The sequence below is a fragment of the Mauremys reevesii genome, linkage group 12, assembly GCF_016161935.1.
Source record: "Mauremys reevesii isolate NIE-2019 linkage group 12, ASM1616193v1, whole genome shotgun sequence".
NCBI lineage: Eukaryota > Metazoa > Chordata > Testudines > Geoemydidae > Mauremys > Mauremys reevesii.
The window spans coordinates 41,154,161-41,177,874 of NC_052634.1; the positions used below are offsets into that span (position 1 = coordinate 41,154,161).

Here is a 23,714-nt window from a genome sequence, read left to right on the forward strand (position 1 = left end):
TCATCACCGCTCTCTCCCCCTTCTCTTCCCCTCCCTCCCCCCATGTTCCTATGCCGGGAGGGAGCAGGGAGAAATCTGGGCAGCACCCCAAGCAGCACTCCCCTGCCAGCCGGGAGCAGTTTCTGACTTTACACCAGCAGCACACACCTCTCTGCCACCGTACAGCACCGCCCTTGAGCATGGTACCCCTGGGCAATGCCCTGGTGGCACCCACCCCTAAGGCTGGCCCTGGCTATGGGCTTCAGAGGGAGTGAGCAGACCAGGCAGCCATGGAGAGGTCCAGCCCCTGTTCTCCCCTCCCAGCTTCTAGCAATCAGAGGCCAGGGACATGCTTCCATGCTGATGACAGGTACTGCTCGATAACGATCCAAAGTACATTCATATTCCTCATCTGAGTCAGATGCCACCCACCGAAGATTGATTTTCCTGTCTAGTGGTTGAGGTTCTGCATCAGAGTGTTGCTCTTTGAGGACTTCTGACAACATGTTTCACACCTCGTCCCTCTTGGATTTTGGAAGGCTCTTCAGATTCTTAAACCTTGGCTCGAGCGCTGTAGCTATCTCTAGAAATCTGACATTATACCTTCTTTGTGTTTTTTGTCAAATTTGCAGTGAAAGTGTTCTTAAAATGAACATGTGCTGGGTCATCACCCAAGACTGCCATAAAACGAAATATATGGCAGAATGCGGATAGAACCATGGAGTAGGAGACATACAGTTCTTCATCAAGGTCTTCAGTCACAAATTAATGCATTATTTTTTTAACGAGCGTTTTCAGCATGGAGCATGTCCTCTGGAATGGTGGTTGAAGTATGAAGGCATATGGATGTTAGCATATCTGGCATGTTAATACCTTGCAATGCTGGCTGCAAAAGTGCCACGAGAGAGCCTGTTCTCACTTTTAGGTGACGTATACAAGACACGGGCAGCATTATTCTAGTAAATGTAAACAAACCTGTTTGTCTCAGCAATTGGCTGAACAAGAAGTAGGACTGACTGGACTTGAAGTTTTACATTGTTTTCTTTTTGAGTGCACTTACGCAACAACAAAAAAATCTACATATGCAAGTTGCACTTTAATGATAAAGAGATTGCACTACAGCACTTTATATTTTACAGTGTAAATATTTGTAATAAAACTATATATAGTGAGCACTGTACACTTCGTATTCTGTGTTGTAATTGAAATCAATCTAATTGAAAATGTAGAAAATCAAAAAATATAATAAATTTAAATTGATATTCTATTGTTTAACGGTGTGATTAAAACTGAGATTAATCATGATATTTGTAAAGTTAATTGTGTAAGTTAACTGCGATTAATTGACAGCCCTACATTTGAATTTTTCTGTCCCATGCAGGACAAGCTGGAATATCCGTGTGCAGGGAAAGAGCCTGGGGGGAATTGTGCTGGGAAATTATTTCCTGTTCTGACATGTCCCCAGTTGCCCTTTTTGCCCTAACAGGCTGCAGCGCAACATCCATGTTTTGCTCCAGCTCATTCCATCCTCCCAGGGGCCGGGGAAGGGAAATGGCTGCAGTGGAGCCAGTTGAGGGAGGGATTATCAGGGAGTTGCTGGCGGGTTCCCTTGGTGGGGAGAAAGGGCAGTAAATACATAGGGGGTGGGGACTTCCAGGAAGGTTGGTCTGGGTGGGAGAGGGCAGGAAATCCCCAGGGTGGGGGACAGGGAGTGACAAACCTGCTGGGATTTGTTTACTGTGAGGCTCCAGCATTTCTCAAGTGTGGCCACCAGGGGCTTTTATTGTGGCCACAGCCTCCTGGGCTGTAATTGAGGGGGAGTCGGGGGCAGCAAAGCAGCGGCTCATCCCCCCAACTGCCTGCAGGGGCTGGTCCCTACCCCCTTCCGGAGTCATAAACACTGCAGGAGCCGGCAACCAGCGGGAGTTCCCCTCCTCCCCATGTGCGGTGGGGCTCAGGCTTCTGCTCTGGGATGGTGGGCGACAGGCCCAGTCAAGATACATGGAACGTAGGCTGGGTGGGGAGAAGTCTGTGTAACTCATCCAGTTATTGATATACATGTGACCTCAAATATTGCCAATCTGTGTGTCATCCCCCCCCCCCACACACACAACCCCCCCCCCCAACCAACCATCTCCCAAACAGACCCTCAGTCTGGAAAGCATTCATCCCTCATGTTGTTGAAAAAACTCACAGCAAACAGAAGAATCTCAAAGAATCCTGTGGCACCTTATAGACTAACAGATGTTTTGCAGCATGAGCTTTCGTGGGTGAATACTGCTTGCACTGTTTGCATCCGAAGAAGTGGGTATTCACCCACGAACGAAAGCTCATGCTGCAAAACATCTGTTAGTCTATAAGGTGCCACAGGATTCTTTGCTGCTTCTACAGAACCAGACTAACACGGCTACCTCTCTGATAGAAGAATCTCAGCTTTTAAAACAATTTTCCAGCAAGACAAAGAAACTCACAGCTGTAGACTCAGAAAACACTCCCAAGGAATTTTAACAATACATTGTTATGAAGAACTTAAGTGCTAAAGAAACCTGATTTTCCAACTAATTTAAAAAAAATCTTCTCAAATCAGCATCTTTAGAGTGAATCTTATTCTGCTTTTTTAACCACACAATTCTCCCCAGAAGGAGAGGCACTGGCCCTGGAGACACTGCAATACCAGGTCAATGCATGGGGTGGTCAGAGCAAGCTCCTGTTCCATCCCCTTGTTTCAAAAATCAATTTAATGTATAGTCTTCAAATAAAGGACCTACCAGATATTAAGCTGATAAGAACAGACACTACATTTATCTTAGCCAAAAGGCCGAGAAGCAATGCGTTAGTCTCGGATGTTAGGCAGCTGCTCTTCCCCCACTTCTTTCTACTTCAGCACGAGGAGCTCCCAGACACGCACCAAACACCATTCACGACACTTGATAACTAGGTAACTCAAAGTGACGATCACTTCCCCGAAATGACTCCACTGGAAGAATTCAAAGCAAGAGCCCTTAACACACAATTCTGTTCAAAGACAGAGACGTCTTTCAGCCTCCTTCCTCTTGCTGGTTTCCCTGTACACGCCTAATTTGCATAAACCCACCCACTGACATGTGACTAACAATCTCTCACTGTTAACTCTTACAGCAAAACAGGCCAAAGAAAGCCTATGCAAGCGCTATCCTGCAGCCCCAATGCTCTTTTCTGCTCCTTCTCAAATGTACAGTCATCAGGCACACATAAGATAGTTTTGCTCCATACCAGTCCAGTTCCTTGTCTAACCACTGCACACACATGGTATAACCGTACCCTGAGCTGATTCCCGACTTTTGCTCTCAATACAGGAAAACGAGTATTGAGAGAGAAGCTCTGCAGGGAAGTCTTCCTCAACTTGCACTCCACTCCCCAAGGGCCTTTCGGGCTCTTCTGTGGACTTCCGGTTCCATTTGATTGCCAAGGTTTATGGTCTTATTAATTAGCCATCTCCTAATGCAAGGATGCTACATGACAGACTAAAGATCGATTTTCCAAAAGAGCTGAGAAACAGAACTAAAGCTGAGTACGAGGTGTTACATTGACATGAGCATCCAGGTTCTGACTGTGCCCTGGCAAGTTCAATGCTTCCAAAAGAAATCAGAAAATAAGGAGCCCGTCAGGGCCCCCTGCTAGCACCCAGGTCTAGTCAATCTGCTGGGAAATAAGGAAAAAGCGATGAATAAAGAAGTCAGGAAATAACAAGGAAATGAAGAGGTTTCTGTCCAATTTACCATCTTCTCAGCTACCAATCAAAGTTAAAGACCTAAAGTCGACCTATCGGCATAAGTACAAGTGGTTGGATGGAAGTTAAAAGGAGCTGCTGTGGCAAGTGTTAGGAGCCCGCAAGCAGCATGCAGATCGTTTAAAAATGCTGCAATTAGAGGCTGCGACAAAGTTCCTCCTCTACCTTGGTGGGTCCTGCGCTTATTAGCAGATTTGCTCACCACAGTGATCTTCCCCTCTGGTGGAACCCACAGTCTGGGTCAACTCCTCCTGTGTCTGATCAGGAGTTGGGAGGTTTGGGGGAACCCGGGCCCGCCCTCTACTCCGGGTTCCAGCCCAGGGCCCTGTGGATTGCAGCTCTCTATAGCGCCTCCTGTAACAGCTGCATGACAGCTACACCTCCCTGGGCTACTTCCCCATGGCCTCCTCCAAACACCTTCTTTATCCTCACCACAGGACCTTCCTCCTGGTGTCTGATAACGCTTGTACTCCTCAGTCCTCCAGCAGCTACACCCTCTCAGCTCCTTGCACCTCTTGCTCCCAGCTCCTCACGCACACACCACAAACTGAAGTGACTCCTTTTTAAATCCAAGTGCCCTGAGTAGCTCTGCCTTGATTGGCTGCAGGTGTCTAATCAGCCTGTCAGGGGTGCAGAAAGCCCCAGGGCGGGTGCAAGGAAGTTTTGGGCCCTAGGTGAAACTTCCACCTTGCACCCTCCCACCCAGCTAACCGCGTCTGTCCGTTCCCCCACCTCCCACAGCTAACTCAGCCCCCCACCCGGGGAGCCCCCCTGCAGCAACTACTCCCCCCATCTCCCCGTGGCAGCTAACCCTGCCTGGGGAGACTTCCTCCCCACCCCACCCCCTGCCACGGCAGCTTACCCTGCCTGGGGAGACCTTCTGCGGACATGGGTGGCAAGTTTGTAGAAATTTTGGTGGTGCCCAGAACCCGCCCCCCAACTCTGCCCCCCCAACTCTGCTCCCACCTGCCTAATGCTCTGGGAGGGGGCTTGGGAGGGGGAGGTCTGGGGTGCAGATCCTGGGCTGGGGATTAGGGTGCAGGAGGGGTGCAGGCTTTGGGATGGAGTTTGGGTGCAGGCTCGGGGCTGGGGCAGGGGTGGGTGTGCAGGAGGGGGTGAAGGGTGCAGGCTTTGGGATGGAGTTTGGGGTTGGGAAGGGGTATGTGGGACGGGGGCGGGGTGCACCTTGTGGGGAGGGAGTGGGGGGACCGGCGGGCGTCCCGGGGTGAGGGTTGGGGGGCTGTGGATGAGGGTTTCATGTTGCTGGTGGGGACTCAGGGCTGGGGCTGAGGATTAGGGTGCTGGGGTGAGTGCTCAGGGCTGGGGCTGAGGATTAGGGTGCGGGGGGATAAGGGGTTCATGCTGCAGGGGGCTCAGGGCTGGGGCTGAGGATTAGGGTGCAGGGGGATGAGGGGCTCATGCTGCGGGGCTCAGGGCTGGGGCAGAGGATTAGGGTGCAGGGGGATGAGGGGTTCATGCTGCGGGGGGCTCAGGGCTGGGGCTGAGGATTAGGGTGCGGGGGATAAGGGGTTCATGCTGCAGGGGGCTCAGGGCTGGGGCTGAGGATTAGGGTGCGGGGGATGAGGGCTCTGGCTGGGGCTGAGGATTAGGGTGCAGGGGGATGAGGGGTTCATGCTGTGCAGGGGGGCTCAGGGCTGGGGCAGAGGATTAGGGTGCAGGGGGATGAGGGCTCTGGCTGGGGATGAGGGTTTGGGGCATTGGGGAGGCTCAGGGCCGGGGGAGAGACCCAGCTCCAAATATTGCTGGAGCAGGGCCCCCAGCCCTGAATATTCCTGGAGCCCGGGCACCGCACACAGATATAACCTGCCGCCCCTGCCTGCGGAAGCTAAGCCTGCCTGGGGAGCCCGCCCCAGCTCACCTCGGCTCCACCCCTCCACTGAGCACCCCGGCATCGCTCTAATTCTCCTCCCCGCCCAGGCTTGCGACGCCGACTGGAGGAGAATTAGAGCTGGGCTGTGTGCTCGGCAGAGGAGGCAGAGCGGAGGTGAGCCGGGGTGGGGAGTGGTTCCCCTCTGCGCCCCCAATCCCCCATTACTGGGGACAGCCCTCCCCGCGCGCCCCCCCACCCAGCTCACCTCCGCTCCACCTCCTCGCCTGAGAGGGTTATTAGGCGCCACCAACCACTAGGCGGCCACCTAGTTTGCCTAAATGGTTGCACGGGCCCTGGTGTTCACAAGCAGTGTGAAAACGTGCAATTCCTGCTCACACTGCACAGGGGCAGCACAGCCCAGGGGTTCTCTGGAATCACACAATAATGCCGGCTTTGTTCCCACAGCACCTAGAGCTTTGCACAGTGAGACATGGGGGTGCTGCAGCCCCCGCCGCACCCCTCGGTCCCGCACCTCTGCTTCTCTGCAGGGAACTTGTTATGCCACGAGGGGGTGCAGGGAGACTGTGCAGGAGACCCAGGCCCGCGCGTTGAGCACTGCAGCTCCAGCGCTGTGTTCAGGATTCATTTCTGCTCTCTGATAAACTGCCCCAGGCTCCTCTGTCCAACTAATATTCATCCAGGCTCCCCGGCGCTGTTAGTATCTGTCCAGAGCTCTCGCCAGCCCTGCCCCAGGAGAGCCGGGCGCTCGCCCTGCTCTAGGAGAGCCAGGCAGGCCCTGAGCACTAGACGGTGACCCTAGGCCAGTGGTGCCAGAACAATCTGTATAGTGGGGGGTGCTGAGCCACTGAACCAACTGTAACCCCTGGGTGTGATGGAAACCACGTCAAGCCAGGGGCTGCTGCAGCCCCCCCAGTTCCAGCCCCTCTGCCCAGGCAGCTCCCCCAGCCTGACACACACACCCAGCCCCTGCACCTACCCACCCCAGGTCTCCTCAGCCCAGAGGGGAGCCCCCTGGCTGAGTGGGGGATCAGAACCCCCCAAAATTACCCTGGGACCAGCATGATCTGCTTCCGCCCTGCCCTGCTCCGCATGTATTCGGAATGAGTCAGTTTCCCTGTCCCAACATGTGTCCTGCCATGTGTCTCTTCTCCTCCCCAGTTCCCTCCAAACCAGCCCATTTCCCCTGCACCCCGGGCTGGGTCTCTGCCAACCCCCCTTCTCCCCTCCTGCCCCCAATATCTCCCTGCCCCTACAGGTCTATAGGGCTGGATCCCTCCCTCCCCACTTCTCCCCTCATTTCCTGCCTCTGGGGGTCTATGGAGATTGGTCTCTCCTCTGCCATCCCCTCTCCTACCCCCTCCCCATATCCCGCTGCCTCTAGGGGTCTATGGGGCTGGGTCTCTCCCCCCTCCATCACCTCCCCTGCCCCCAATATCCCTCTGGGGCTCTGTGGGGCTGGGGCTGGGGCTCTCTCCCTGCCCCTGTGCTCCCCCCTGCACACGATGTCCTGGGAGTGACTCAGTTTCCCTGGACCAACATTTCACACACCCCAACCCCACCCGACATGTCTCCCTGCACCCCACCCCATTTCTCCTGCACCCCAGGCTGGGTCTCTGCCAATCCCCCTTCTCCCCTCCTGACCCCAAGATCCCCTGCCCCTGCAGCTCTATGGGGGTGGGTCTCTCCCTCCCCCCTTCTCCCCCCATCCCCTCATCCCTTCCCCCAATAGCTCCCTGCCCCAGGCTGTCTATGGGGCTGGGTCTCTCCCTGAAGCCCCGCCCCCAGCGCGGGGCTCACATACAATCCCCGCCCGGCGGCTGTGACGTGCGCTGGGGCTGTGACGTGCGGTGACGGGCTCACTCTCTGCAGGCGACTCATTCACTGGAGACCAAAACGACAGAAGGTGTCACGTGTCCATGGGCGGGGTTATGCAGATGAGCAGTGTCTGGCGGCAGGACGGGGAGCAGCGAGAGGAACCGAAGGAGCCCGGCGGAGAGAATTCTCTGCGTGTGGACAGAATCCGGTGTGGGGAGTTCGTGCTGTGGGTGCCTGCACCGGAGTCACTTCGGGGCAGTGATTCACACTGAGCTACGTACTGACCAAAGGTGTGTGAATGGGGTGTGGTGCCTGGTGGGGAGCAGATCCTGGTGATAAGGAAACTGGTGGGAGCAGCAGATCCTGTCCTAGCGGGGGGGTTGTGTGGCATTTCTTTGCAACCATGACTGGGCTTGTGGGTGTAACTAGAGCCCCCCTTCTCCGGTGGGCGGGCCTTCTACTGTTTGCCGTGGGGAGGGGGGGGGGGGTCCATGATGTCACAGCCAATTGGGGGAGGGGAGGTTGAATCATGTTTCTGAAGTGGGAGAGCAACTTCCAGCGCTCCCACTCACTCTCCACTAGGGGGCTGGGCTGGGATCTCTAGGGAGGGGAGCCCAGGAAAAAACAGTCTCCCCTATGGAACCCAGGAGTCCTGGCTCCCAGTCCCCCTGCTCTAGACCCCCATGGTCCTGACCCCCTCCACTCCCAGGGCCAGGGATAGAACCCAGGGGTCCTGGTGCCCAGCCCCCTCCCTGCTCTGACCACTCGACCCCACTCCCCTCCCAGGGTGGTGCAGGGGTCACTGGGTCTGTGTCCCAGCTTTGCTAAGGGCCGTGACTGATTTTCCCAAAGTGCTTCCTTCTGAATCCAGCACATCTGCCCCCCCTGCCCGGTCACTGCCCATCGCCGTGTGGGGGCACCAGCACTGTGCCGGGTCGTGATGGGAAATTGTCCAAGCTGGCCCAGGAGAGACGTGTGTGTCCCTGCTGCCCCCTGCTGGTGGGGCTGAGCCCTGCTCTGTGTGTGTGTGTGGTGGCTTTGCAGGATTTTGTATCCTGCAGCAAGTGACACACACACACACACATTGACGCACAACGGGACTCTCAATCCCAAGAACACTCACACGCAACACACCCAGAGGGGCATGCTAGCCCAACCCCCAGAGAGAGAAACAATCACACCCCCAGCCACACTCACAATCACACACACACACACCAGAATATTCGCAATTGTGCTCAGAGACACAACCGCACACATTTCACTCCCACTCCTCCCAACACAAGGACGTCCTGCCCCACACAGCCTGTGCCGAGGCCTGTGGAACTCACTGCCACTGGACAGTTACCAAGGAGAATGGACCTTTCCAGGAGACCAATAGACATGGCCGTGGTGACAGAGGGGGCTGGGCTCCCAGGGTCTGACCCGGGCTGAGACTGGTTCTGACCTAGAGGGGTCTATCCAGCAGGGGGCAGCGTGACCCACACACAGACCCACCAGAAGCGCTTTTCTTAGCGGGTCTCCCAGGCTATCCCCCACCCTGCCCCAGTTGGGTAACAAAGGGGCAGTACGGGACTCTGGGCTGTGTCACAACCCGGCCCCAGCCCCTCACTCCCACACGCTGCTGAGTTGGGTAACTGCCGAGAGATTGCACACGAGAGAGTCAGAGCCAGGGAGAGAACCCAGGAGTCCTGGCTCCCCCCCCGACACACACTCTAACCACTGGACCCCACTCCCTTCCCAGGGCTGGAGATAGAACCCAGGAATTCTGACCACCAACCCCCCTCCCCCGTTCTGACCACTAGACCCCACACGCCCCTTTTAGATTTTAGGCTCGCTGCCTCTTCTATCCACCCACCCCACCTGTCCATCCCTTTGCTGCAGGTTTCTGGGGTGTCACCCCTGCTCTGCGCTCCCCCAGTGCAGCCCAAGGCTTTTCCTCCCCCCAATCACACATCCTCTCCCCCCTCGTGCTGGATCGTCTGCTTGGCCCCCTGCCCCCTCTTGGGGCGCGCTGTGCGGCGTGGCTGGGGATTGTGTAATGGCCCAGCACCAGGCAACACAGAACGGACACCACATGCCCTGCCCCACCTCACCTGAGCTGCTCTCCAGGTGCATCGGAGCCCAGTGCCCCACACCTGGGCCCTCCTGCCCCACAGGGGGTGAGCTGCTGCCCCCGCCACACTCCGCAGAGAGGAGAAGCGTCAGGCCAGCCAGCCCTTGTAAGATGGGAAAATCACCACCGGGGTCGACGGTATGGGGGCTGTGACATATAGAGAAACGGTTGTTGCACCGGCAGAGGGCAGCTGAGCATTCGCACACACATACACACACACACACAATTGCAAACATACACGAACACATGCATGAATGCAGCCACACACACACACACAATTGCTAATATACACAAACACCCACATAAATCCAGCCAACATCAACACAACTACTAACAGATGCAAACACATGCACAAATCCAGCCACATGAACACACACACATTTGCAAAGCCACAAACACAACCCCCAGAGCTGTAATAACACCCCCACACACACAAAACCCTTGCAGAAAACCACACAAACACATGCAGAAATCAATTCATCCATCCATTCACCCACCCACACATACACCATCCCCATTCTGTGCACACACCTTGGGTCACTGTGACACTGAAGACTTCAGTTGGATGAGGGGGGCCCAGCACCATGTGTCTTTCCAAGCAAGGTTGAGCAATTCCCCATGTGTGGCCTCATGCAGGTGATGGCTGATTCCCCCAACTTACAGCCAGTGGTGAGCTCCAGCCAGTTCACACCCATTCACAAGAACCGGTTGTTAAATTTAGAAGCCTTTTTAGAACCGGTGGTTCTAGGACAACCAGTTCTAAAAAGCTTTTAAATTTAACAAAGGCTCAGGCAGCTGTCTGCCCGGCCCCAGCTCATCTCCCTCTCTCCCCTGAATGCTCCGTCCTCCTTCTCCCCTGCTTCCCGCAAATCGAATGTTCACGGGAAGCCAGAAAAAAGCAGCAGGCAGGTAATCTGGGTGTGGGGGCGGAATGGCTCCCTCTGGCCCTGGCCGAGTGCCCCAGCCCGGTCCCAGCCAAGCGGGCCCGGCCCGGGGAGTTGGGCCCCGTGGCTCCGGCCCCGGTGCCGGCGGAGCGGCTCTGGCCCCGGTGCCGGCCCGGCCCGGGGAGTCAGGCCCGCAGGGCTGGTTGAGGTCCCGGCGGAGTGGACCCGGTCCCGGCCCCAGGCAGTGTGATAAGGGGGCAGGGAGCAGGGAGGGGGTATTTGGTTGGTTGTGGAGGGGTGGATAGGGGTCAGGGCGGTCAGAGGGCAGGGAACAGGGGGATTGAATGGGGGCAAGGATCCCGGGGGGCAATCAGGAAGGAGCAGGGGTTGGATGAGGTGGTGGGGGCACTCAGGGACAGAGAGAAGGGGTGGTTGGATGGGGCAGGGGTCCCGGGGGGCCATCAAAAATGAGAGGAGGGGTTGGATGGGGCTGCAAAGGGCAGTCAGGGGACAGGGAAAGGGGGGGATGGGTCAGGGGTCCTGGGGGGGTGTCAAGAACATGGGGGGTTGGATGGGGCATGACCTCCCAGGGGGGCACGAACCCCTCGTGAGGTGAGAAGGAGGGAACCAGTTGTTAATATTTTGGCAGCTCATCACTGCTTACAGCATAGTGACAACCATACTACACAATTCTTATAACTTCATATGCATGAATGGTATACATCTATGGGTAGAGAAATGACTTTCAGCAGATCATATCCTTTCCCCTGATACCTTACAAGTCATGCTCTATATGTAAGATCACGATTATATGAAAATGAGGAATATGGGGGTTACAGCCGCTCCCCCAAAGGTCTAGAATGTCACACTTAGATTCTATTTTCATTTACTTTGATCTCTCTGCCTAACACTTATAATCACTTACAATCTATCTTTCTGTAGTTAATAAACTTATTGTAATGTTTTATACTTACTTGTGAAATTGTCCAAAGTGCTTGGGAAAGCTGCTCAGATTAAAAAGGCTGGTGCATGTTCACTTTCTTTTTGAGGAAGCGGTGAATTAATTAATGAGCTTGCACTTTTCAAGAGGTTTTGAGCAGTGTGAGATGGTACATTTCTGAGGTGCAAGGCTGAGGGCTGGGGAGATATGCTGGTATCTCTCTATGTATAATTGAGGAGTGGCTTATAGAGCATTCATGCAACTTAGTTGGGTGCATTGCTGCATGTTGTTGGCTGAGTGATCACAGCACATGGAGGGGGTTTTGCTGCTTGTCACTAGTGCAGCATTGTAAGACACAGCCCAGGCTGGAGAGAGAAGAGGACAGAGCAGTTCCACAGTTTGGGATTGTACCCCACGGATCCCACCACACAGAGACCCTGCTGTGACCAGCCGTGGTAATACTGTGCTTAGTGCTCTGCCTTGTAGCTTCAACAGCTGCACATGCAAGATGAGTTACAGTGACCTTGACCTTGTTTCCATGTTTATCCAAAGCCTCCTTTTGACACTTGTCAGCAAAAAGACCCGTTTCTTTTGCAAGCATTTGCATGGCTAGCCAGAGTCGGGCTTCTCCATTAACAAAAAAGATTGACCAAAAGGGGACAAGAGGAGGCACGTTCAGCAAGGCAGCACTGGATGCTGGATCCTGAATCTGCTCTTTATCCAGCAGCTCTCTTGGCAAGCTCTGCCATGGTGCCACGCTCTGGGACTTCTCCCCGAACTGCTCCATTTTTCATCAACAATAACATGAAAAGTGAAAGGACAGTCATTCTCCATTTCCTGCAAGCCCTGCAGAGAACCCTCTAGAAGGGGCTCTGTGCACAGATATCCCCAGCGAATCGCATGGGCGCATGACACAGGGTCTCCTGTCACAGCAAATTGCAGCTGGAGCAACCTCCTTGCCAATGCCAATAGCCTTTTCATCAACACCAGACTGAGGATTTGATTCTCTCCAATGCTCCGTTGGAAAGAAGCCTTTTCCTTCACAAGCAATTACTTGGATTGTCAAGGGAGGTCTCTTCTGTTTCCTAGGAAGACACAGGAAAATGTGAGCAAAGGAGATGAAAGCTATAGAGCAAGGCACCACTGGGAGTTGAACCCAGGATCTCCTGTTTACTAGACAGGTGCTTTAGCCAGTTAAGCCATGGTGCCTTCCCCAAAAGAGCCTTTGTAACCACTACACTTGATGGTCCAAGACTACACCTTCAAATTCCAAAGTACAGACATTCCCCATTTCCTTCAAGACTTGCAGACTTTTTGCTGTCTGACTCTCTGTGCATGGAAAGCCACAGCTGAGCTGACAGAGGGCTTCTAACATGCACTTCTCCCACAAGCTGCCATGATCAGATACTGATTAGTGCTCTGTGTTTCAGTCACAGCAGCTTCAGCTCAACTCTGAGTCATGGTAACCTTTCCATCAGCTCCAGATTTACCACTTAACACTTTCCAAGACTTAGCTGAAGGGAAGGGTCTCTGTGTCTTGAACAAACACTTACAAGGATTGTGCAGTGAGGTCTTTTCTTTTCATTAAAAGAAATAAAAGAAAAGAGCCTGACAGACAAACTAGGTTCAGCAAGGAAGAACTAGCAGGTCAAGCCAGGATCTCCTGGGGAGTAGGAAGGCTCTTCAGCCAGCTCTGCGCAGAGATCACTTCCAGAGGCCACTTCGCACAGAGTCCAGTTATGGTTACAGACCCATCCTGAAATTAGAGCAGGATATTTTAAAGCTTATTCTCACAGTAAAGTAACACAATTCAGCCATGTCGGCACAGAGGAGAAAGCACTCCATCATTTCACAGTTATTGCTACTGATCTCACTGACAAACTTCCTTTTCTCAGGGCTGCTCCCAGCACTTTAGGGAGTTTTTCCTCTTCTCCCTTCCAGCTGTGGTGACGGGACTGCAGCAGCTCCCCGGATGGCCGGCTTTGCTCTTTCACTTACGTCCTTCTCTTCTTTGGCTGAAGCTGTGTTTGCCACCAGTTTAATCCATAGCTGAGACCTCAGGTACCAGCAGCTAGTTACAAAGGCTCAATTCCCATCACCATCAGTGGGAGGTTATCCAGGGCTGCAGGATTTGGCCCATGGACAGTCAAGGTGCTACAGCAGCTACATTCTTACGTGGTGAGTCCTGCAGCCTATTACCAAACTGCTCTGCCATAGTCTGCAGGGGGCCTGACTTTTTGAGAATCTGGCAGAGGAGAGACCCTGGAGCAGAGAAGGAAAATGTCCTCAGCAGTCACAGCCGGCAGGAGCAGCAAAGACTGAATATCAGACACACTTTTTCACCAGGACAATAAATGTGCACAACCCCCTGATATATTCTCAATTCACGCCCACACCCAAGGAAGCCCTATTCTGCTCTATTACACTCTCATGGGAGGAGAGGGAAGGTCCTCTCATGGGTAAATAACTGATTACAAGGTAGGAATAAATGGTCAGTTTTCAAAATGCAGAGAGGTCAATAGTGATGCCCCCCAGGGGGTCTGGGACAAGTACTATTCAACATATTCATAAATGATCTGGAAAAAGGGGTAAACAGCGAGGTGGCTAAATTTGCAGATGATCCAAAACTACTCAGGAAATTTAAGTCCAAAGCAGCCTGCAAAGAGTTACAAAAAGAGCTCACAAAACTGGGTGAAAGGGCAACAAAATGGTAGATTTGTTGATAAATGCAAAGTGATGAACATTGGAAAACATAATCCCAATTATACATATAAAATGTCGAGGCCAAAAATAGCTGTTGCCACTCAAGAGAGATCTTGGAGTCACTGGGGATAGTTCTCTGAAAACTCAGTGTGCAACGACGGTCAAAAAAGCAAAGAGAATCTTGGGGATCATTAAGAAAGGGCTAGAGAATAAGACAGAAAATATCATATTGCTTATGGCTGACCACATGCATTGGTCTCCCATCAGACAGGGGACTTATAGGCCGTTCTGCCAGTTGGCGTTGGCAGCAGCAAGGGCTGGGTTCAATGCCTAGGGGAGGAGAGCAGCAGAGAGGGAGGAGGAGAGAGAGTCCTGAGAGAGAAGCAATGAGAGCAGAGTGCAAACCAACCAGCTGAGGGTCTCACAGGAGTCCTGAAATAACAGTAGCTCCAGGTCCCATCAGGGCCACCCAGGGGGGATGGTAAGTGGAGCAATTTGCCTTGGGCCCAGCAGGGGCCCCCACAAGAGCTTTTTGGGGTTCCTGGAGTGGGGTCCTTCACTAACTCTGGGGGCCCCGGAAAACTCTCGTGGGACCCGGGCCCCTGGAGATTCTTCCGCTTTGGCAGCAATTCGGCAGCGGGGGGGTCCTTCCGCTCCGGGACCCGCCGCCGAAGTGCCCCAAAGTTATTTTATTCGAATTTCCTGAATCGAGTTCATACATTCAATGTTATGTGTCCCCACTAAAGCGTGTGAATTCGGGGGAGTGCGTCCACAGTACCGAGGCTGCATCGAGTGGCAGAGCATTGCACTGTGGTAGCTATCCCACAATTCCCGCAGTCTCTGCCACCCATTGGAATTGTGGGTTAAGCTCCCAGTACATGATGGGGCAAAAATATTCTCACAGGTGTTTCTGGGTGTGTGCCGTCACTCACTCCTCCCTCCGTGAAAGCTACGGCAGACGCCATGTTGCCAGCATACGGTGCAGCACAGTGCACCAACTGTCTCCTGGTATGTTGAATCCACTTCAAATGTCCTCTCCTCTTTCTATCTACATTTTCATCTAATCATTTCGCACCATTTCTCGGTCATCGTGAACCGAGCCTCACAGCTTCCAACACTTTCTCCAGATTGTCTGTGCTGGGCTCCCGTGGAAGCTACAGAAGGCAACAATTCCCCGCCATCTCTTGGCCATCATGAACAGAGCCGCACAGCTTCCGCAGCAAAATCTGCAGGTCCAAATCAAGTCTCTGGAGTACATCCATAGCTGGGATGGGTCATTCAGTCCTTTGTAGAGCTTCAGTTTGTAGCAAAGTCCCTCCAGCGGTATTTGCCTTCTCTCAGTGGGTCAATTGTGTAGCTGATGGTCCTTAATGGGCCATCAAGCAGCCTAGGCAGAACTGACACCAACTTGTATGGCTGGGGTGTTCCCCAGAAGCAGAGCACAAGTTTGAAATACGGGCAGCATAGAGCCAATATTCATAACGTCAACTGCAAAATGATGCACATATAGAGATAGCATCATTATAATCAGCCAATCAGAACCTCTCCATAGACCCCTTACACAACAACCTTTCTACAATATTGGCTGCAAATATAGAACAGTGGTTGCAACGGTGATCTATACAGTTACAGATTATGTCAATAACGTCACAGGAGGTGACACGCCATCAGTGAGACTGATACTGGAATACTGCCTCCAGTTTTGGTGTCCTCATTTGAAAAAGATGTTGTGAAACTGGAGCTGGGGCAGCAAAGAGCCACCAAATGTTCTGAGGGCTGGAGAAAAATGTCTTCTAGGGAGCTATTGAAAGACCTCAACCTGTTTAGCATATCAAAAGAAGATTGAAAGGTGACTTCATTGAAGTGTTGAAGGGCCTTAATGGAGAGAAAAGATTGGCTATTAAAGGGCTCTTGAATTTAGCAGGAGAAAGACATAACAAGACCCAATGGCTGGAAGGTGAAAAGAGAAAAATTCATATTACAACTAAGACACAAAAATTCAACAGCGAGGATGTTTCACCACAGGAACAAGCTACCAAGGAAAGAGGTGGATTCACCATCTCTTGATACCATTTAATGAAGACTAGATGCCTTTCTGGGATGTGTTTGCCCCAAAAGTAGCTCTTGTGTCATACAGGAGGCGTGTGATATGCAGGGGGTCAGATTAGATGCTCTAATGGTCTCTTCTGGCCATAAAGTCGACTAATTTCTGAAAAAACTGAGGCCTGGTCTACACTAGGCGTTTAAATCAGTTTTAGGAGCGTAAAACCGATTTAACGCCACAACCGTCCACACTAGGAGGCACCTTATATCGATTTTAATGGCTCTTTAAATCGGTTTCTGTACTCCTGCCCGACGAGAGGAGTAGCGCTAATATCGGTATTAACATATCGGAATAGGGTTAGTGTGGCCGCAATCGACGGTATTGGCCTCCGGGAGCTATCCCACAGTGCACCACTGACCGCTCTGGACAGCATTCTCAACTCGGATGCACTGGCCAGGTAGACAGGAAAAGGCCCGCGAACTTTTGAAATTCATTTCCTGCTTCGACAGTGTGGAGAGCTCATCATCACAGGTGACCACGCACAGCTCATCAGCACAGTTAACAATGCAGTCTCCTGAGAATCGAAAAAGAGCCCCAGCATGGACCGCTCGGGAGGTACTGGATCTGATCGCTATATGGGGAGAGGATTCAGTGCTATCAGAACTGCGTTCCAAAAGACGAAATGAAAAAGTATTTGAAAGAATTTCTAAGGCTATGACGGCTAAAGGCCACAGCAGGGACTCCGTGCAGTGCAGAGTGAAAGTTAAGGAGCTCAGACAAGCCTACCAGAAAACCAAAGAAGCAAACGGAAGGTCCGGGGCAGGTCGAAAAACATGCCGCTTCTATGATGAGCTGCATGGAATTTTAGGGGGCTGCGCCACAAGTACCCCACCCCTGACCGTGGATTCCGAGGTGGGGGTTGTAATCTCTGCCATGTCTGAGGATTATGCAGACGGGGAAGATGAAGAGGAAGAAGAAGAGGAAGACCTCGCAGAGAGCACACAGCACTCCGTGACCCCCCAGCAGCCAGGAGCTTTTTATCACCCTGACGGAATTACCCTGCTCCCAGCCCTCACAAGCAACTATTCCAGAGAATGACGCCCTGGAAGGGAGCTCTGGTGAGTGTACCTTTGCAAATAGCAAACAGTGTTTTTTAAGCAAGCCTTTTTTAATGATTGATTTGCCCAGAGGACTTGGGATGCATTCGCAGACAGTATAGTTACTTAGAAAAGTTTGTTAACATGTCCGGGGATTGAGAGGAAATCCTCCAGGGACATCTCGATGAAGCGCTCCTGTAGGTACTCCAGAAGCCTTTGCAGAAGGTTTCTGGGCAAGGCATCCTTGTTCCGCCCACCATGGTAGGACACTTTACCATGCCATGCATGTAGCAAGTAATCAGGTATCATTGCGTGGCAAAGCATAGCGGCGTATGGTCCCGGTGACTGCTGGCATTCAAGAAGCATCCGCTCTTTATCTTGTTCTGTTATCCTCAGCAAAGTGATATCGTTCAGGATAACCTGGTTAAAAATCAGGAATTTAAGTAAGGGGGGTGGCCATTTTTCTACTGGGTTCGTGGAATGCAGCAGCTTAAAAAAAACACTTTCCTGCACGTAGCGAAGCGGGGAGGAGGAGTGAAATGCCGATGATCTTTTCTGTTTGGTCACGGCGAGGCGAGCTTCCCCAAGCTACCGGACAAGCAGTGGGTGGGGAGGGGAAGGTTGTGGATTAGCAGGGAGCTAGCGTGGTATTAGCCATGCGTTGGGGGGGGAGGGGTAAATCACTGAGACAGTGGCTTACCATGGCCGCATGCAAGCTGAATCCTGATGCCTGGACCTGTGTCTGAGATCTGTAACCCCAGAGATGCAAGCAGTCACTATTAAGATGAAAAATGCAACCTTGTAGGGAAATCACATGTGCTGTGTAAGGTGAATAGTGCTTTTCACTGTGAAAGAGTATAACCATTGTTCTGTAAAATGTATCTTTCTAAATATTTATCTCCCTCATGCAGCTGCAAATTTTTCAATCGTCCCTCCTCCATCCCAAAGGCTAGCACAGATAAGGCAGAGGAAAAAGAAGACGCGAGATGAGATGTTCTCGGATATTATGGAAGTTACACGCAATGAAAGAGCTCATCTGAATGAGTGGAAGGATGTGGTTTCAAATTACAGGAAAGAGGCCAGTGAACGTGAGGACAGGAGGGATGAACGTGAGGACAGGAGGGACAACCGAGATGAGAGGTGGCAGCAGGAAGACCGGCAGGAAAATCAGCGGTGGCGGCAGGAAGATCAGCGGTGGCGGGATGCAACTCTGGGGCTGCTGCGTGATCAAACTGACATGCTCCGGCGTCTTGTGGAGCTTCAGGAACGGCAGCAGGATCACAGAGTGCCGCTGCAGCCGCTGTATAACCACCCTCCCCCCTCACCATGTTCCTTAGCCTCCTCACCCAGACGTGTAAGAACACGTGGGGGGAGGCTCCGTGCACCCGCCCACTCCACCCCCGTGGACAGCCCAACCAGAAGGATGCCGTTACTCTGAATTTTTTTTTAATGGCCTTCTCCATCCCTCCTTTCCTCCTCCCAAAGCACACCCTTACTTCTCTCCCTCTTTTATAATGAATCAATAAAGAATTCATGCTTTTAAATGAGAGTGACTTTATTTGCATAAGTAAGCTGTACTCGAAGGGGAGGGAGTTGCTTACAGGGACTGAGTCAATCAAGGGGTTGGGTGTTCATCAACAAACACAGCAGTCACACTGTACCCTGGCCATTGATGAAGCTCGTTTTCAAAGCTTCTCTGATGCGCACCGCTTCCTGGTGTGCTCTTCTAATCTCCCTGGTGTCTGGCTGCGCGTAATCAGCGGCCAGGTGATTTGCCTCAGCCTCCCACCCCGCCATAAAGGTCTCCCCCTTACTCTCACAGAGATTGTGGAGAATACAGCAAGCAGCAATAACATAGGGGACATTGGTTTGGCTGAGGTCTGAGCGAGTCAGTAATGTGAGCCAGCGCGCCTTTAAACGGCCAAATGCACATTCCACCACCATTCTGCACTTGCTCAGCCTGTAATTGAACAGATCCTGACCACTGTCCAGGCTGCCTGTGTATGGCTTCATGAGCCATGGCATCAAGGGGTAGGCTGGGTCCCCCAGGATAACGACAGGCATTTCAACATCCCCAACTGTTATTTTCTGGTCTGGGAAGTAAGTCCCTTGCTGCAGCCATTTAAACAGAGTAGTGCTTCTGAATACGCGAGCGTCATGAACCCTCCCTGGCCATCCCGCGTGGATGTTTGTGAAACGTCCCTTGTGATCCACCAGTGCTTGCAGCACCATTGAAAAGTACCCCTTCCGGTTTACGTACTGGGTGCCCTGGTGCTGCGGTGCCAAGATAGGGATATGGGATCCATCTATCGCCCCCCCACAGTTAGGGAATCCCATTGCAGCAAAGCCATCCACTATGGCCTGCACGTTTCCCAGAGTCACAACCTTTCGTAGCAGAAGCTTAGTGATTGCTTTGGCTACTTGCATCACAGCAGCCCCCACAGTAGATTTTCCAACTCCAAATTGATTCCCGACTGACCGGTAGCTGTCTGGCGTTGCAAGCTTCCACAGGGCTATCGCCACTCGCTTCTCTACTGTGAGGGCTGCTCTCATCTTGGTATTATGGCGTTTCAGGGCTGGGCAAGCAAGTCACAAAGTTCCATGAAAGTGCCCTTACGCATGCGAAAGTTTCGCAGCCACTGGGAATCGTCCCACACCTGCAACACAATGCGGTCCCACCAGTCAGTGCTTGTTTCCCGGGCCCAAAATCGGCGTTCAATGGATAGAATCTGCCCCATTACCATCAGGATCTCCAAAGCGCCGGGGCCCGCGGTTTGAGATAATTCTGTGTCCACGTCCTCATCACTGTCATCGCCGCGCTGCCGTATCCGCCTCTTACTCGCCTCGGTTCGAAGGTCCTGGTTCAGCATATACTGCACGAGAGTGCGCGAGGTGTTTAAAACATCCACGATTGCGGTATGGAGCTGAGCAGGGTCCATGCTTGCTGTGCTATGGCGTCTGCACGGTTCACCAAGCAAAAAAGGCGCGAAACGGTTGTCTGCCGCTGTCAGGGAGGGAGGGAGGGAGGGGTGAGGCTGTACCCAGAACCACCCGCGAAAATGATTTTTGCCCCATCAGGCACTGGGATCTCAACCCGGAAATGCCAAGGGGCGGGGGAGGCTGCGGGAACTATGGGATAGCTACGGGATAGCTACCCACAGTGCAACGCTCCAGAAATTGACGCTAGCCTCGGACCATGGACGCACACCACCGATTTAATGTGTTTAGTGTGGCCGCGCGCACTCGATTTTATAAAATCTGTTTTACAAAACCGGTTTATGCAAATTTGGAATAGTCCCGTAGTGTAGACGTACCCTGAGTGTAGTATTGGGAGCAGCGTCTGATGTTTTCCTGTCTAGCTCGCTTGCTTCCTAATGCTTCTTGAGTGGAATGCTTCTTGAGTGGGGTGATCCACAGGGAGTAGCACAAACCTCCACAGTGCCTGGCCAGGGGCAGGACATTAGCCCAGCAAGGGAGGGTGTGGCAGTGACATCACAAAGGCCTTTTGCAGGACCTCAGACTATTGGTCAAAGGTGGTAGGGAGGTGGTGACCTCACAGAGAGATGCTGACATCAGCCAGGCAGGACAGGCGCGAGGGGCCAGGGAAACCTCAGAGACCCCTGTGGCTTTGCTTCAGCAAGTCTCCTTCTCCAGGTCTCTCTTTGAGGACTGAGAGAGTATTCGGGTTCACAGACGTGAGCGCCAGGAGGAACCTCTTTCGAGTTTTCTCCTTCCCTTTTAGTGATTTTACTAGAAAACAGACGTCCCTATTTAGACGGTAAGAGCCTCCTTGAAGGAAGGGGTGTCATGGGGGTGTCACTTTCAGATGCCGGTGCCCCTCCCCGCTTTGTAAGGAAGTTCCCACCACCCTGCTCTGTGTTCACAGGGTGGGAGAGAGCAGCATCCACGGCAGTGATTTGCTCCTGGCTGCTGGAGCAGAGCAGCAGGCTCAGCTGTCAGAACTTCCCAGAGCGATGAAAGGGGAGGGGCCCATGGCTCTGTAGCAGGAGTGCAGGGCAGGTGAGTTCACGGCGGGCATTGTGGGATACTGGGGAAGGCCATTTATGGTGGTATAATGAACAGCAGCGTTTACTCTGTCACTTTAAGTTTGCTGCAAAAAGCTCTAGACCTCTCATCGAAGTTGGCTTAGTTTGTCAGCAAAACAGGGCAGTTTTGTCACCAGACGTGGCATTGCAGTGTGTGCACCAGCCACAAGCTGCCGACCGAGGGAGCGTTGTGTGTTTTTCACACACCTGAGCAATATCATTCTGCTGAAACAACTTTGTAGTGCAGACCTGGCCAAAGATTCACTCACACACACACAGAGCTTGCAAGAAAAACCTCACCTGCTTCTCTGCTTTGCAGAATCCAAACACAAGCAAAGCTTGTCAGGCCCTGGTGGGGATGGCAGGGAGTCAGGTATGCGCAGACAGTGTGTTATAGCTACCCACAGGCACCATGGCTTAGCTGGCTAAAGCATCTGTTTCGTAAACAGGAGATCCTGGGTTCAACTCCCAGTGGTGCCTTGTTGACTGGTTGTTGGGGCACCTGCTATTGGCTACTGTCAGAAGACAAGATTCAGAGGTAGATGGGCCTTTGGTCTAGCCCAGTGTGGTTTTTCTTATGGTTTAAATAACACTCACAGGCACTGATAATAGAGTTACTGAAGGTTTGGGAGTTAGGAGCGGGTAGGTCAGTGGTACAGTCCCCACACAGATGACCCGTCTCCCTCTGGGACAGGGGCAGGTCTGAGCTCTCACCCAAATGCTCATTGTGGCTGCCAGAATCTGTGGGCAGCTCATTTAGTTTACGGCAAAGGTTGAGTCCTGCTTTGTGCACCGTGTGTGAGAATGAAAATCCTAAGCTGCCATTTGAAAAAACAAAAGCAGCAGGACGTGTTATTGTGCTTGCCCCAAAGCAGACAGACCAATGGAGAAATGCTGTCGAGTCCAAGGTAATACTCCACTGCCATTTTACCTTTTTTGCTGGCTAAACTCCTTCTTATCTGCCCGGCCCAGGCTGTCCTCTGCCTCAGCTGCTGCTCCCGGCCTGCTCTAGAGTCAAACACGCAGGGCCCCCAGGGGAACAGAGGCTGGGACAAGGCAGCAGCCTGGGCTGGGCTGGGAAGATGCTGGGAGTTCTCGTTCCCTGAGAACTGGCCCGGCTCCCTTCTCAACAGCAAACAAATCAATTCCACGTCCTCTCCCCAGAAAAACCAGCTTGGAGCCAAGGGCAGCAGGGGATGATTCCCTACAGTTCCCACCAAGGCATGAGAGAACCCAGGGTGTTTCTAGCAGAGCTTATGGAACTGACGTGGGGAAACCAGCCTTTAATAACAGGCAGTTCCAGTTTAAACTAAGTGTTTTTAACAATTTCTACAACATTAAATAACCCTTCAATCCTAGTGTCACCATCCATAAAATTGCTTCAGCCTCCTAAGTGCACAACTAAACATCTCTTCAAATCCAAGGGAGTGGAGATCAGTCAATGTTCAGAGTCATCCCACATAAAAGAACCATGTTGTGGCACATACTGGCCCCATCATGTGGCCATCGCTTTTCCCTCCTCCTCCAGAGTCAGAATGTGACCAGCTCTCACTGAGGGGGTGCAACACCCCTCCTTTGGTTTCTGTGCCAGTGCTCCTATCAGCTCAGTGTCCTTCCCGCAAGAGTTGGCTGCTGAGAGGGTTGCAATGGGGTAAATGAAGGCAGAGGAGGATTGTTCCTGATGGGGTTTCTTTGTGTTGCTCTGTGATCCTGCTGGACGAAGCATGATTTGTGTTTGTTTCAGTGGCTTGGGTTGGTCTCAGGTTGTGACCCTGAGTACAGGGATTCCTGCACTTTCTGCTCTTAGCCCCTCAGGGAATGGACAATGGAGCAGCTTCAGAAATTGGATAGAAAGTAGCCTAAAAAAGTGTCACATAAGTGAGAAGAAAAACAGCATCATCATCATCTGCCCCTCCCTGGTGGTCTAGTGGTTAGGATTTGGCACTTTCACTGCTATGGCCTGTGTTCAATTCCCAGTCAGCAGAAAAGTGACTTCAAAACAAAACTGCTTCAATTATTCTTCACTTACAACATAAACAAATCCCTGGTATTTTCCTGATTCCCCCCATCTTCCCAGTGTCTCCATGGCAGGGCTGGCTCCAGGCACCAGCACAGCAAGCAGGTCTGTGGGGTGGTCAATGGAAGGGGGAGGCTTCAGCAGCAATTGGCTCAGAGGGAAGGACTTGAGGCCAAAAGCGGCAGAGGTAGAGCTGCAGTTGATTGCAGCTTTTTTATTTTTTTTTCCACTTGGGGTGGCAAAAACACTGGAACTGGCCCTGCTCCATGGAAGACAATTTGTTAAATCCCAGATGAGTGCAGTTCTATCAGTTCTCAGTGACCCTAAGAACCAGCAGCCTCCAGGAAAGCAGGTTTGGCCCTCAGAGCAGGGAATGTCCCCCATGCTGCTGTTAGGCCATTGGATGCTCTGGAAATAGGACAGCTCTGAGTGTAACCTCCAGCCCAGCTGGGGAT

At 52.5% G+C, this 23,714-nt stretch overlaps 3 non-coding genes across 3 annotated transcripts; 1 reads left to right on the top strand and 2 right to left on the bottom strand.

The window, feature by feature from the left end:
• Positions 1 to 2,619: 2,619 nt before the first annotated feature.
• Positions 2,620 to 2,809, bottom strand: LOC120376365. Its single transcript, XR_005587247.1, has one exon. It is a non-coding gene; the product is annotated as a U2 spliceosomal RNA (small nuclear RNA).
• Positions 2,810 to 12,487: 9,678 nt separating this feature from the next.
• TRNAT-AGU lies at positions 12,488 to 12,561 on the bottom strand. The gene has a single exon. It is a non-coding gene; the product is annotated as a tRNA-Thr (tRNA).
• A 9,087-nt stretch (positions 12,562 to 21,648) lies between these two features.
• TRNAT-CGU lies at positions 21,649 to 21,722 on the top strand. The gene has a single exon. It is a non-coding gene; the product is annotated as a tRNA-Thr (tRNA).
• Positions 21,723 to 23,714: the final 1,992 nt, after the last annotated feature.